At 40.6% G+C, this 16533-nt stretch overlaps 1 protein-coding gene across 1 annotated transcript in view; it reads right to left on the bottom strand.

The window, feature by feature from the left end:
* Positions 1 to 16533, bottom strand: part of CD38 (CD38 molecule) — a 48021-nt gene that overhangs the window by 2235 nt on the left and 29253 nt on the right. The window lies entirely within an intron of this gene.

A 16533-nucleotide genomic window follows, 5' to 3' on the forward strand; every position in this document is an offset into this window, starting at 1 on the left:
ACCATCATCCCCGAAGTTGTATACAATTTCAGAATACAAAAGAGGTTACTGTAAATATGTTTTAGATCCTCTGTGTCTTTTTTTTTTTAAGGTTCTCCTTTTTCTCATGATTCTATTTTTGTTTTTTCCATGCTGCCCTCTTTTCTAAGCCTCCTCCCTTTCTCTTGCTTTCTACAAACCCAGAGTAATTGGGCATATTGTGCCATATTATCCAATATGGCAAAAGATTATTAGAATCTTAATCCCTTTTGTCACCCATGCATTTTTTTCTTCCTGGTGTTGCCATCCCCTCTTTTAATGTCTCAGAATTACGACGATGATGATGATGATGATGATGATGATGATGATGATGATGACGACAACGATGACAACAAAACTGGGATTCCAAATCTCAAGCCAACATGGCAAGATAAACCACCTACTATACATGGATGACTTTAAAATGTATGTGAAAAGCTCCACTGAACTTAAATCAATACTCAACACAGTTCAACTGTTCAGCAGTGACATCAAAATGAACTTTGCACTTGAAAAATGTGCTATATTATCCATGCAGTGAGGAAAAATGAAAAAAAAACCAGAATGAATAAAACTGGGAAATGGAAATATAGTGAAAGCATTAGCAAAGGATGATGGTTACAAGATGGAAAACCAAAGCTTTGCATGGATAGCACTAGAAAAACATTGAAGGAAAATGTGATGACAACTTAATAAGGACATGGCTTTAGATGGGAACTATCAAGAAAGAAACGAAAGGTTTAATACTGGCTGCTCAAGAACAAGCACTACAAACTAATGCCATGAAAGCAAAGATACAAAAATCCACTGACAACCCAAACTGCCGACTTTGCAATAACAAAGTCGAAACTGGGAGACTTCCGGTCTGGCGTCACGCTGGAACGAGCTGCTGACAGACTCTCTGTTCGGTTCGCCCGGTCTTTCCACGAGCGTGGCCGTAATAGGCAAGGTCCCTTCGAGGTGCGAGGACCTTTGGAGAGGGGAAGCTTCTGTGCAGTGGAGGGTGAAAGGCGATCTCCCCCCACGAAGCAAGAGGCTCCCTCAGAGTTCGTGCAAAAGAGGTCGGCTGATTAATGGCCGACCAGAAGGCGTGACTGCCAGCCACTAATAAGGAAGGGAGACAGCCGCAGGGAACATAGTGGATCGAATGACGGTAATCACAAGATCTGACTTAAAAGCCTAAATCTAAAAGATAAACAACTTTACTGCAATAAATACAGATACGTGTGTGGGCGCATTTATCTGCAGCGGCTATTAAATACAAACAGTAAACTTTTGTGAAAGCTGATTGATGTAGTGGACAGAAGAAGACTGAGGCTTTGGACTATTTAAATTTGAGGATTAACAGAGGACGAGACTAAGAAGAGAAAGGCAGTCAGCTGGATTTGCCTGCCTGGGAAAAAGGAAAGAAGTTTAATCACAAGGGTTTGAAGTACGCGGTGTCATATTACAGCCAGAGACAGCAGAAGGAAAACACTACACTGACAACAGGAAGAGATTGATGGGTGAGTTCTAAATACTTTCTGGCCTCTCCTGCACCCTGTCGTATCACGCTGAAACGTTTCTCTTCCTGACTCTCCCAGATACTATAGAATTAACTGAGCCTATATTTCACAGTCCTGCTCCAGCTTAATTACCCTGTATGTACCCCGGGCTCTGTATAACTACTCAAACAGCATTCAGAAGGTACTAGACTTACACCTTAAAGGGGAAGAGCTGAATTAAAGCAAATGGCAACCAAAACAGTAACTTTAATTAAAGGGAGTAAAAAGCAAACCCCCCTATCTACCCCGGTGAGGGAAAAGTCCCCTGAGGGCAGGCAAACGGGAGATAAGGCAGCCCCAACCCTGCAAGACCAGGAAGTAACAATGGACTCCCTACAAGAGACAATATTGAAGATGGGTGAAAGTCTCGCCAAAGGCCTGGAGGGAGTAAAGAATGAAATACATGAAGTAAGAAACAATATGGGAAGAATTGAGGAACGCATAGGAGTAATACAAACAGCGCTGCTGAAAAATGAGCAGGAAATCCAAAATGTTAAGGGGAGAACGGAAATAGCGGAAAAAAGGATAGACAAAGTAGAGGACAATCTGGAATCTATAAACTCAAGCCTGGAGGAGGCCATCCTCCAGCTAGAATTAGAGCGATCAGCATATTATTTAAGACTACAAAACGTGGAGGAAGCAAAAGATGAAAACCTCCGGGAGCTGATTGGAGAAATCCTGGGATTAGTCCTCGGCAGGCCGAAAAAAGAGGTTATTAATGATCTGGACGAAGCCTATAGAGTCAATACAGGCTTCGCGAGACGCCACCGGCTTCCGAGGGAGATCCATGTGAGGGTGTTGAGAAGACAGCTGAGAGAGGACATTCTAAGTACAATAAGAGGGGACTCTCTAACATACAAAGGTAAAGAAATTGTCATCTTAAAGCAGACTCCACGGAGAGTCAGAGAGAAGAGAAGGAAATACAACTTCCTCTCCACACGTTTAAACAGAGACAGAATCCAGTTCAGATGGCTCCTTCCAGAAGGAATGCTGATAACATGGAGGGAAAAGAAATACCGAATAGACACCTTGGCGAAAGCTCAAGAATTCCAGGAACTTTTACTAGCAGACGATGAGAGATTTAATAAAGAAGGACTTTTAAGACAGGAGGACACTATAATTGAAACTCAACCAGAGGGGCGGGGGCCAGGAGAGGCCAGAGAACGAGAGAGATATGGCAGAGAAGATTCGAGAGCAAGGTCACCCATCGAGACTCGATCCAAAGGCGCCCTCAAAGCGAATAACGTGTAAGGGAATTGAAGAATGGGAAACGAATGTACTATCAGCAAATGTAAATGGTCTTAACATAACTTCCAAAAGAAAACGTATACTGTTGGATCTAGTGAAACAAAAGTTAGATGTAATCTGTCTTCAGGAAACCCACATTAAAGAAAAATACAATAACCTGTTGGTCTGTCCAAAACTAGGTAAAACATTCTGCTCGTCAGCACAAACCAGAAAAAGAGGAATTGTAATGTATATAAAAGAATGGTTGAACCCCAAATTAATATATGCAGACAAAGACGGTAGGGTATTAATGGTGGAGATAATTAATGGTGGGAAAATTTTTTACTAGTTGGAATCTATGCCCCAAATCAAAAACAAGAGAGATTTTATATTAATCTATATAAGAGGATAAATGAAATAGAGTGGCAAAATATATGTATTCTAGGGGATTTCAACGCTATAGCAGACGGTAAGATGGACTATAAGAGTACTCACAAGAAAAGCACAAGAAGGAAACTACCGTCTGCCTATGTAAATATGGTGAAGGATCTAGATCTTTATGATGTCTGGCGAGCAATGAATGACAAGATGCAACAGTACACGTTTTACTCCCATCCACATAATTCATGGTCCCGTATCGACATGGTTTGGTCAAACTCGGAGCTACTCATGGATACTGTAAATATTGAAATAATAACCAACAAGTGGGCCGATCATCACCCAGTCTTATGGCAATGGAAAGGGAAGGCAAGGATAAAAGCTAGGTGGACATTAAACCAGAACATACTACAAGAGAAACAATTTGTACAACAAATAGAAAAGGAATTGGGCTACTTCTTTAAAGAAAACGGTAAAGAGCAGACCTCAATACAAAATGTTTGGGACACGATGAAGGCAGTTGTGAGGGGAATATCCATAGCCTATATAATAAGAAGAAACAAAATACACAGGGAAAAACTTAATACACTGAACAAAGAATTAAGAGAGACGGAACTGCTGACCTAGAAAGAGCCAGAAAATAGTAGACACAGGGAAAAAGGAGAGTTAATTAAACACCAAATAAATTTGATCTCTCAAGAGGAAATAGCACAAAACATTAAGAGAATGAAGCAGAATTATTTTGAACATGCAAATAAAACTGGGAGATGGTTGGCCCACAAAATAAGAAAGGAGAAGGTCAAAAGAATTATTAAACAACTGTAAGACGAGGAGGGGAATTTGAAACAAGAAATAGGAGAAAAGAAAAAGATAGTACAGAACTATTATAGGAAACTATATAAACAAGACGAAATTAATGAACAAGACATTAGAAAATACCTTATAAAGCAGAAGCTTCCAGTCTTGTCGGAGGAGATGAGAGAGATGCTCGATAAAGAAATCACACAAGAAGAACTGAAAAAGGCCATTCAAAAACAAAAAAACAATAAAACACCTGGGCCGGATGGGCTTCCGTCGGAAATATATAAAAAACTTCAAAATACCATGGAAGACAAATTATTAGAGCTATGTAATGAGGCATTACAAAATGGTAGGGTCCCAAAATCATGGGGGGAAGCTTACATCACCCTAATACCAAAGGAAGAGGCGGACAGTAGCAAGGTCCAAAATTATAGACCCATATCCCTGTTAAATGCAGATTACAAAATCTTTGTATCAATATTGGCGGAAAGACTAAAAATAATATTAAATCAGAGTATACATTCGGATCAAAACGGCTTTCTCCCAAAAAGACATATTAGAAACAATACAAGAATAATAATTGATACCTTGGAATTCTATCAAACAAGATCCGAGAAACAACTCGCATTAATCTTTGTCGACGCTCAGAAAGCCTTTGATAACCTAGATTGGAACTTTCTAACCACTCAACTAAAAATGATGAAATTTGGCGATAAATTTATTAGGATTATAGAATCTATATATTCACGGCAATCTGCAAATATTATAGTCAATGGGGAATTAACGGAGAGGATACAAATTGGAAAGGGTGTTAGACAAGGGTGCCCACTCTCCCCACTACTATTTATTACGTCACTAGAGGTCCTTTTAAATCGGATAAGATCAAATCAGGAAATTAGGGGCTTGACCATAAAAAGAGAACAATATAAAGTACAGGCCTTCGCGGATGACATGGTCTTTATCGTAGAAGACCCCTTACTTTCAGGACCGAATTTGATGAAGGACATTGAGAACTTTGGGTGTGTGGCCGGTTTAAAAATAAACAAGGAAAAAACAAAAATGATTATAAAAAACTTCCCCAAAAACCAGATTGGAGAACTAGAGGAAACAATGGAATTAAAGGTAACTAAAAAAATTAAGTATTTAGGGATCTGGCTGTCTGCGAAATGCTCTTCCATAAAAGAAGACAACTATGATAAGTTGTTACAGAATACCCAAAAGGACTTAAAAACCTGGTCAAAACTACAACTATCACTGATGGGAAGAGTCGCAGTAATTAAAATGAATGTTCTGCCAAAAATCCTCTACCTATTTCAAACGGCACCGGTCAAGCTAGGGGAAAAATTTTATAATGATTTGGACAAAATGATTCGAAACTTTATATGGAATGGTAAAAAGCCCAGAATAAAATATATGCACCTGCAGGATAAAAGAACTCAAGGGGGAATGGGATTACCGGAATGGAAAACATATCACCAAGCAGCAACAACTATGTGGATAAAAGAATGGGTAATGTTAGCTAATAAAAGAATCTTAACAATAGAGGGCCACGACCTGCAATACGGGTGGCATAACTACCTATGGTGCGAGGGAAATAAAATTCACAATTATTTTAGTAGTCACCATTTAAGGGGGGTATTGATTAAGGACTGGCTCGAAATTAGAAGGAGATACTACACGCAACTACCTAAATGGATATCTCCGACGGAAGCCCTGATATACCCGAATTTGATAAACTTGGATAAAATTGTTACCTACCAACAGTTGCTAGATGACCAAAACAAACTAAACCCCAGGGAAAATTTGGCTGACAAGGGAATAAACATTGATTGGTGGCCATATCTCCAAATTCAAAACAAACACAAATTCGATCTAGCACAACCTGGCTTCCAGAACAAGAACCAGGAATTAGATAAAATTTTAATTGGACCAGATGAGAAATTAATTTCAAAAATATACAACTGCTTACTGATTCGAAAAACGGAAGCAGAAAGGGTAAAAGAAGTCATGGTAACCTGGGCCCAAAACATTGGCCACACAATAGACCTAGACGACTGGGAAAGAGTCTGGGAATGGAACCTAAAATTGACAAAGTCGACGGCCTATAAAGAAAATATATATAAAATGTTCTACCGCTGGCATCTTCCACCGACAAGACTGGCGAAAATGTCTTCAAAAGTTTCGGCCATATGCTGGAATTGTAAAACGGTGCTGGGCACGTACTACCATATGTGGTGGACGTGTCCGGTAGCCAAAGCATATTGGAAGCAAATACTAGGATGGCTGAATGGAATCCTGTCAATTAAACTATGCCTTAAGCCGGAAACTTTCTTATTAGGAATAATAGATCAAAAAATTTGCAAATCTGACCAATACCTCCTAGTCCATATTCTGACAGCGTCAAGGATTGTTTACGCACAGTGCTGGAAGAGTGAAAATGCCCCCACCAACACTATGGTGATGAATAAAATTTTAGAACTAGCAGAAATGAACAGACTGACGATGCGAATTAATGACAAAGAAGACACAGACTTTTACACAGTCTGGGAGAAGCTATACAAATGGCTTGATGAGTCAGTGAAGACCTAGACATAAAAAGAGATAGCTGACTAACCTAATACGATTAAACCAATAACTCAAATGAACAATATACAACAACTGAGAGATAAACGAAAGGAGAAATGTATCAGGGGCGAGAACCCACTGTCGAGCAATTTTGTTACGCTACAATGTTGGGAAAACTTTAAAAAGCTGATAGGAAATCCGCTATAATTACCTGCATGAAATTAGCGATCAAACTTCATTTTAGATGAGGCGAGAGGACTTATAATCCTTGCCTCTTCAAGCAAGGAAAGGGAAAGAAAACCAGGTTGTCCTCAGCAGAGGAAAATATGCAAATGTAATAAAGGTTAGAAGGGAGGGAGGGAGGGCAGTAGGGAAGTCAGGATGGAGAGGAGAAAGGAGAGGAATAGGAAAGGCAGAAGAAGGGGGGAAGGATAAAGAGGAGGAAGAGAAAGAAGAGAAGGGAAAGAAGGTGGGAAGAAAGAAGGAGAGGAGAAAGAGGAAAAACTGGGGAAGGAAGGAGGGAGGGAAGAGAAGAGGGTAGTAAAGAGGGAAAGAGGGAAAGAGGGAGGGAAAGAAAGAGAGAAGGAGAGTTGAAAGGAAGGAGGGAAGGAGGGAGGAAAGGAGGGAGATTAAAAGGAAGGAGGAGGGAAAGAGGCAGGGAAGGAGGAAAGGTATGTGAGAAGGAGGGGGGGACCGAGGGAGAGAAAGGACGGGGAAGGAAAGGAGGAAAGGAGAAAAGAAAGGAGGGAAGGCAGGGGAGAAGGAAGTAAGGGGGGGAGGGAAGAAAAGAGGGAGGGAAAGATACCTAACCTTTGATGTTTATAATGATTTGATAGTATGGGAATATCTCGAAATGTAGTTGTACTGTTTGTTACAAGTTATGGATGTTGTATTTTCTTTTTACCAATAAAATATTTAAAAAATTAAAAAAAACAAAAAAAAAAAAACAAAGTCGAAACTGTTTCACATTTAATATGTGAATGCAGCAAAATCGCACAAACTGATTATAAAGCTAGACATGACCAAGTTGCTAAATTAATCCACTGGTCATTATGTAAAAAATATGATTTACCTGTATCCAGAAAGTCATGGGAACATAAAGTGGAAAAAGTTATCGAAAATGAGAAGATGAAGATCTTGTGGGACTTTCGAAACAAACAGATCTTCATTTGGAGCACAACACGCCGGATATCACAGTTGTAGAGGGCCGAAGAGTACAGTTTATTGATATCGCTGTTCCTGGAGATGCCAGAGTCAAAGAAAAAGAACTAGAAAAAATCATGAAATATTGCATCGCAACTACACGGCTATGGATGAAGCATGTAACAGTGATACCCATTGTCATCAGGGCACTTGGCACCATGTCCAAGAATTTTACAAGATACATCAACAAATTGTAGCTTCCTGCAATAACACCAGGAGAACTGCAAAAAACTGCGCTACTCGGAACATATTTTAAGAAGTTACTTGGTGGATACCTAGGATGCTGGCAGCAAACCATATCAACTATTAGCACCAGTCACTGGTATTTGTAATGCATTTTTGAATGTTCAGTTGGCTGAGTTTCAAGTTTAATGAATAAAGTATATAATAATAATAATCTGAAGATTATGTGAAATCATATTGTTGTTGGATAAAACAGCCATTTAGAATTTATTTTTCAAACAGACAATAGGCTGTTCCCTTCATTTCTTAATCAATTAATGAGACTATTATCTCTATTGGCTAAAAGAGGCTCTCTTTAGTTACAGCCTATAACTCCTTTTGAAGATCTGAATGCCATTTTTTAGTCTTATTTATTGTTAAACAAGGAAGAGAGTTGTTAGAGGCAGCCAAAAGAAAGAAGCAGAGAGAATTTTCTCACTTGAAATATAAGGATGAAAGTTGTTATTTTAATCTACTATTTTAAAAATAATCTGTATCCCTGTACTGTTTTGTTGTAGTTGGTTGAAATTTGCCAATTTTCATGAACTCTGGTTGGCTAGAAAAAGGATAAACAAACAAACAACATTTTTTGACCACCAGAGGAAGCTACGAAGATGTTTAACACTGAGCTGGAGTATGCCATTAAGGAAATCTTTGGTAAGTCCATACAGAAACTTGCTCTTTTCATAAATCAAATAGAAGATATTAATTATATACAGGATATTAAAAAAAGAACAAGAGACAAATCTAGGTATAAACATTTGTAGAGTTGACACAGTGTGTGTCAACTCTACAAATGCCAGACATTGCAAATAACCTGTTACCCTGTTTTCCTGAAAATAAGACCTCCCCAGATAATACGTCCAATCGGGTTTTTGAGCGCATGTGCTAAAATAAGCCCTCCCAAAAAAATAAGCCCTCCCCAAAAATATTGCAACACAGCAGCAGCCATGAGGTGACCATACTTTTTTGCCTCCTGCAACTCAAAAATAATAATATCTCTCCAAAAATAAGGCCAAGTGCTTATTTTGGGGTCAAAAGAAAATAAGATGCTGCCTTATTTTTGGGGAAACACTGCATTAGATTTTTTTTATGATGATGGTTTGAATATAACCCTTTTAGTGCAACTGAAACAAGAGTGCCAAGTAAATTCACAACTCTCAAGAGGTCAAGTTCGGAGTTTTTTTTTCATGGATACTAACAAGGTTGAAATTAATTTGAGAAAAATAGTCATCTTAAAGAAGGAAGCTTTCATCTACAAGGATTTGCTTCAAGTTAATTGACAATGTTTAACAGAACAACTTTGGGAAATCTTTTTCATGGATATACTGTAAATAATGCTGAGAACTTTATCCAAGAAAAAAGACTTGATAGACTCCCCTGAGAAGAAAAAAGACTTCATTCTACGAAGATAAGCTGGAGGGAATGACTTAAATTTAATGACTTAATTAGTTAGACTGGACTTTTACAAGTTTGATATATGTAGTGAAAGAAAGCTTTAAGATAGTTTTGTATGTATAAAATGAATCTGGAAATGTATATCCGCTGTCTTTTTCCATAATGTTGAATAATCCCCAAAGTTGTAAAATACTATTGATTAAATTTGAAAATAAGAGGAAAAAAAGATCCATTCAATTAGGAAGAGATTTGAATTCATTGAGCTAATTGGACTTATATTGGTGTGATAGATATATAATTGAATCAAAGTCCTAATGTAGTATTGTGTTTTGGGTTCTGGGTTTAAAATAAAAGGGTTTTTTTTCTCTCCTTTATCTATAATACTTGAGTAATTTTTAAAATTAGTAAAATAGCAAAACTAAAAAAAGTGTTTTCTCCTGTTTAGGGTTAATTTTTTAAAGTAATATAGATTTTCTTAATATAAATTATGATAAAGATTAATGAGTTAACAGAAGCATATATTATTCCTCACAGCAAAGAGAAGCAGAGGTGGTCAAATAGATTCTTTTATCCAAAGAAGAATATATCTAACTTTCTTTCTATTTTGAAATTGCTTCTAGATGTTATGCTTGTAATGAAAAAAATGAAACTTTAATTTTGTTTTTGTCAACTTTGAACTGAACCTGGCTGCAGCCATCTTTCTGTTCCTCAGTTCCACACAGAGGGGAAAGAGAGAAGGAGGTTGGAATGCATTACTAGACACAACAAAGACCTTTCTCATGAGAACCAAGGTCATCTCTACTGGCAACAGATAAGGTTGGGGAAGGAGTGTCTGAAGAGCCCGCTAATAAACCCAATTGGCCAATGTGACCTGTGATACTTGGGGATGGGGTTATTTCCTAGTTTAATTATACTGTAACCATGGGAAATATTTAGATTTGGTTTTGCATCGAAACTGTGCGAATATGATGTACTCATTAAAGGAGACCTTTGAGAAGGAGCCAGGTCTCAGAGTTCTGATTTGCTTGAGTTTGTTAATTGGAACCTTGATGTTACATCCATGACTCTGCCATTCTTCAGGGGAATAGGGGAGCCCTATATTTCCTTTAGACTTTTCTATCCTTCTTTCCTATACATCCTGTACCATATAGTTAATTGCTTTATAACTTCTAGCCTGACACCTAGAGGCCTGGCATTTTCTCACCTTTCGGGGAATGTGTAGGGAGGCAGGGCCATGTGGATTGCATTGCTCAGGAAACAACCCTGAGAAAGTCTTCTTCTCACTTTCCCAGAGCATTACAAAAACATTTTCACACCTGCAGATTGGCTGAATCCACATTGGACTATTGGGCGGGGACTCCAATTTCCTTTATTCCTATTGTATTGCCTTAAGGACCCCAGATCCTGCTTTGCTTTTGCTCAGCTATCACTCCTTTTTCAATAAAAGGTTCCTTTTGAAATGTTAAGTTTCAAGAGTCTGTACTTCCTTGATTAAGGGGAGGGATTCCTTCTGAGACAGAAGGAGTTGGGAGAAAGGTGGCTGGTGCAGCCGGAGCGTGTTTGCGGTAGTGCCTCTTGGTTTTATTCTATTTTATCAATTTTCAGTACTCCCATTGGATCCTTTTTAATTTAACTAATATTTTTCGGAGGAGATAACAGTGTAGACCTGTGATGGTGAATCTATGGTATGCATGCCAGACATGGCACACAGAGCCCTCTCTGTAAGCATGCATACCATCACTCCTGCCTAGCTCCAATAGTGTTTCTCCTTTCACTCAATCAATTCCAACTTCTCACTAAAGAAAAAAAAATATTGTGAAGTTGGAATGGATTGAGTGAACTTTTTCACTCACGTGCTTCACAATGGGAAGGTGGGGTCTCATCCACTTCCTGAAGCCCATTACGATGCAGAGCCACAATGCGACCCATGCGGCTCTTTTACACCTCTGCTATGGCTACTTGTCACCCTGTCATGGCAGACGGATGAAAAGTTGCTGCGCTGTCATGGCAGTGGCGATGGGCAGAGCGTTAGTGCAGAAGCGAAGCACCATGTACTTGCCTTTGCGTGGAAACAGCATTCTGTCTTCGTCACGGTACATTTGATTTTGCTGCCAGCAAAGAAAGCTGGGGAGAACAGCAGGGGTGGATCTTGAGGGATAGGGGCCATCCCTCAAGCCTAGCCTTCCTCCTCCCTTGTTGGCGGGGCCAAGAAAAAGAAGGGGACGGTGTAGAAAAGCACTCCCCTCCCCTGGCCAAGCAGTGAGCACAAAAGCCTAGCGAGGGGAGCTGGCTGGCCCAACAGAAGTGCTCCCAGTGGAGAATCAGATGGTAGAGAGGCAGGCCTGGCTCTCCCAGCTGTCCCGCTGTTCAGTACCTCCAGACGCGAGCTACCGCCTTTAAAATGTGTCATCCTTTGAGGAAGCCGGGCAGCTATGGCTGGGGCCATGGTGGGGAAGCAGAGGCATCAGGGCTGAGGGGAACCTCCAACCATGTGCCTACACCTCCAGAAAACTCACTGACACTGAACAAAAGTGGGTGATGTGGGAAAAAGAAGCTTTTGCAATCCATTGGACACTATTAACCTGGTGGCACTTCCTAGAAGAGAGCCAAGTGTGAAGTGTGGACTGATCACAAAAATCTGGAGTCTCTTAGGACCTCTCAGAAGCTCTTTCCCAAAGAAGTTCAATGGGCGCAGTATTTTAACTGATTCAACTTCACACTAAAATACATCCCAGGAGGGAAAAACTTCCTAGTGAGTGCCTTGTCTCGAATGCTCCAGTACAAGAATAACCATGAAGAGATGGTCAATGCCATCATTCCCAACCCCCAGAAGGCAGTACAAGTTACATGAGGCATCAGACTTGGAGGTGATCGAGGGAGCCAGGATAAGAGCTAACTCAAAAACTCAGAGCCAAGCTGCAAACCAACCCCTAGTTTAGGGACAACTAACATCTCCTTACCTCCCAAGATGGATTGGCATTGAAAGGTCCAAAATTGTACATCCCGCATTTTACATCTTGGTCCAAGTTCTGCAAAGAAGCCAATTTTGGTGGCCAGCAATGAAAAAGGACATTAAAAGCTACGTAAAAAAACTGTTGTGACATGTGCAGTGAGAAAAAAAGACCTGGGAAAACCCCAGGATTATTACAAGTGGCTGAACTGTCAGAACCGTGGGAGGAAATAGCAATGGACTTCATCAAGGAACTCCCAGAAAGTGGAGGAAACACCATAATTTGTACATTGATTGACTTTTTTCCCAAACAGACTTACTTCTCAGCCCATAAACTGGCTAAGCTGTTCCTGAAGCACATTTATTGACTGCATGGAGTCCCAAAGAGGATCATATATGATCGGGGGGGTCCAGTTTATGGACAAATTCTGGAGAGAGTTTCTAAAGTCAATTGGGTCTTTCCAGGGGCTTAGCTCACCTTTTCATCTGAGTACTAATGGGGTGGTGGAATGCATGAATGCAATGATAGAGCAGTACTTGAAGTGCTATGTAAATTGCTAACAAAACAATTGGGCTGATCTGCTACCTTTCACTGAGGTGGCATACAACAACACCGTATATAACAGCATGACCTTCATGCCTTTCAAGGTGGACACAGTGGTGGAGTTTGTCCCAATGCCTGAGTTTCCTCAGTAACCCTGACTGAGTGGGTAGACTCCCTGCAGGAGGCTTGGGAGAATGTGAAAAAGCCACCGAGATGCAAAAAAACATCGTCTTTTGACGATCCCCACAGAAGCCATTTCACATAGGACAGAAAATTTACCACTGAATACCTGAAACTAAAGCTGCCATGTAGAAAACTAGGTTCTAAGTTTACAGATCCCTTTCCCATTGTAAAAATCATAACCCAGTCATGGTGGAGCTGAAACTCCCACGCCTGATGGGGAAAATACACCCGGTTTGCTGCAATAGTCTATTGAAGTCAGTAATAGGCTCGAAACTAAGGCAGGTAGCTCAGGAAGCCCCAGGTCCCAACGCAGTGCAGGGAGAGACCCATTACGAAGTAAAAAGAATTCTGAATTCTAGATTGTACAAGACGAGGTTATGGTATTTAGTACAGTAGAAAGGCTACCTCCTTTCAGAAGCCACTTGGGTGAAAAGTCAAAACGTAACAGCAGACAGGCTGATCAGAAAATTCCATGAGAGAAATCCCCAGAAGCCAAAAGAATAGCCGAGTGGTGGCAGGGGTGGCTAAAGGAAAATTAACATGTCTGCATTTGGTGTTTTCCAGATACTCCTCATTAACTAGTGGGGGGAGAGACGACTGTCAACTTTGCACTGAACCTGGCTGCAGCCATCTTTCTTTTCCTCAGTTGCCACACAGAGGGGGAAGAGGGGAAGGAGATTGGAATGCATTACTAGACACAACAAAGAGCTTTCTCATGAGAACCAAGGTCATCTTTACTGTACATAATGTTGCATAAAAGCAAAACATTGTGGTTGTAATGTTATTTTCTACCGTGCTAAAGAGAGTAGGAAGTTGGTGCCTTTTTCTTTACTTTTCTCTCATTACACTATATTTCTTTTATTTTCCCTCTCCTTAGTTTTCCACTACTTTTTATTTTTCTTTGTATTTTATATTTTGAAAAGCCAATAATAAAACAACTAGCAAATGTCTTCGTAGAAAAATGATGAAACAATTGATGAGTAATTTATCAGTAGCTGCAGCATTATTTCATAAATGAAAGTGAATATATGTGTCCCAGAATAGTGTTGCAGAATCCAATCTGGATCAGCCAGCAATACAGAGGTTTAGTTTTGCAACCTTTTGGAATTCTGCTGAAGCCCAGCTACAGGGAACTTCTTTCTATAGAGTGTGTGCTCTCTAGAGAGAAGTTCCCTGAAGATGGGCTCCAGCACAATTGAGTGGGCATGGTCAACTTGATGTCACTCAGTCACATGACCTCCCACCAAGCCATGCCCACCGAAATGGTGGCAAAAATATTTAGAAAAGGGGGGGCACCAGGCGGGGGCTCTTCGCTGTCTCCCAGGTGGCACGGGGGGTGAGCTGAGCTGAGCAGCCTGCTCTTGAAGTGATGGCAATGGCAGAGTCCAATGCTCAGGGAGGGCAAGGTTAGTGCACTCCCAGACGCGCCCTGCAGTGCCTCTGCCGGCTGTTGGGCTGTCCCCATCCCCACTGCAGCATGGAGGCACGGTGAAGGCTGGGGGGGGGATGCAACATGTGGGAGGCTCCCTACAGCCTTGGCTCATCTGGGCTGCAGCTGAGTCCACTGCCCTGACCCATGATGGTAGAGGATGAAAGCACTCCTCTTCATCCTTTGTGATGGGAGCTGCTTTATCGCATGATTCCCTCGCTCGGCTGCTACTGCAGGGGTGCCACTAGGGGAAGCCAGGGAAGGAGATGGGCCAGAGAAAGAATAAAGGACATTTAGCCTGCACCTGAAGAGACATGACTAGAAACAGCTCCATGGATGGTAACCTGATTGATGGACATGTGGGTTCAGGGGAAGGGAGTTTGACTTTCTTTTGGGTGGGGAAAACCCAGGTACTTTCAGATTCGGGTTTTCCCAGATTGCCAATATGACATCACTAATAAAATGGAAATTTGAGGAAATGCCTGCCTCGGAGTCTTACTTTGTTGGGGGTGTTACTTGGAAACATAACACAAATGGCTGTCCAGCTTCTTCTTGAAAGCCTCCAGTGATAGGGCACCCACAACTTCTGAAGGCAAGCCATTTCACTGATTGATTGTTCTCACTATTAGGAAATTTATCCTTAATTCTAAGTTGCTTCTCTTCTAGATAAGTTTCCACCCATTGATTTTTTAAAATCTTGCCTTCTGGTGCTTTGGGAAATAGTTTGACCCCCTCATTTTGGTCGCAGCCCCTCAAATACTGGAACACTGCTATCATGTCCACCCCTAATCTTTCTTTTCACTGCACTAGACATACCCAATCCCTGCAACAATTCTTCATATGTCTTAGCTTCTAGCCCCCAATCATCTTTGTCACTCTTTGTATTCTTTCCAGAGACTCAACATCTTTTTTATATTGTGGTGACCAAAACTGGATGCAGTATTCCAAGTGTGGACATACTAAGGCTTTGTAAAGTGGTACTAACACTTTACATGATCTTGATTTTATCCCTCTATTTATGCAGCCTAGGACTGCATTGGCTTTTTTGGCTGGTGCTGCACATATTTGCTCATATTTAAGTAATTAAGAATGAGCTCCCCATGGAGATCCGGACCCTTACTACCCTCCCGGCCTTCCGTAAAGCTACCAAGTCCTGGCTGTTCCGACAGGCTGGGGGCTGTTGAAATATCCAGGCCCGCCTCAATTGTGAATGTTGTGTATTTTTAAATTCTTTGTATTGTCTTATTTATTTCCCTTTCCCTGATTATTGTGAGCCCCCCCCCCCGGAGTCCTTCAGGAGTGGGCGGCATACAAAACTAATAAACAACAAACTAATAATAAACAACAATTGTCCACTTGGGCTCCAAGATCCCTCTGTCATTGGCATTGAGCCAAGTTTGACCTAGTCTGCACCTGTACCCAAGTGAACAACCTTACTTTTATCTACACTGAATTTCATTTTCTTACATAGGGCCCAGTGTTCAAGTCTGTCAAGATCCTCTTGGATTTTGAGCCTGAAGTGTTGGCTATTCCTGACAGCTTGGGGTCATTTGCAAATTTGATGAGTTGCCCTTCTATTCCTTCATCTGGATCATTTATGAAGATATTAAAGAGTACTAGACTTAGAATGGAGTCTACTCCCTACTGCTTCCTTCCTTCCATGTGGATGTAGTTTCTTTGAGGACTACATGTTGAGTATGGTTTGTCAGCCAGTTACAAATCCATCTGTTGGTGATGCTGCCTATCCCACATTTTTAAGCTTACCAAGAAGTAGGTTGTGGTCTACTTTGTCAAATGTCTTACTGTATCTAAGTATACTATGTCCACAGCATTTCACTGATCCACTAATTTAGTCATTTTGTCAAAGAATGAAATAAGATTTGTTTGGCATGATCTGTTTTTGACAAACCCCTGTTGGCTTCTGGTTATAACTTCATTTGCTTCTAAGTGTTTGCAGATTTGTTCCTTGAATATTTTTTTCCAAGATCTTCCCAGGTATTAATGTCAGGCTGTAATTTCCTAAATCTGTGTTTTCCTCCCCTGATGGAATTCATCAGTTCTTTTTTAGTCC

This window comes from Thamnophis elegans, chromosome 9 (assembly GCF_009769535.1).
Source record: "Thamnophis elegans isolate rThaEle1 chromosome 9, rThaEle1.pri, whole genome shotgun sequence".
NCBI classification, from domain to species: Eukaryota; Metazoa; Chordata; class Lepidosauria; order Squamata; family Colubridae; genus Thamnophis; species Thamnophis elegans.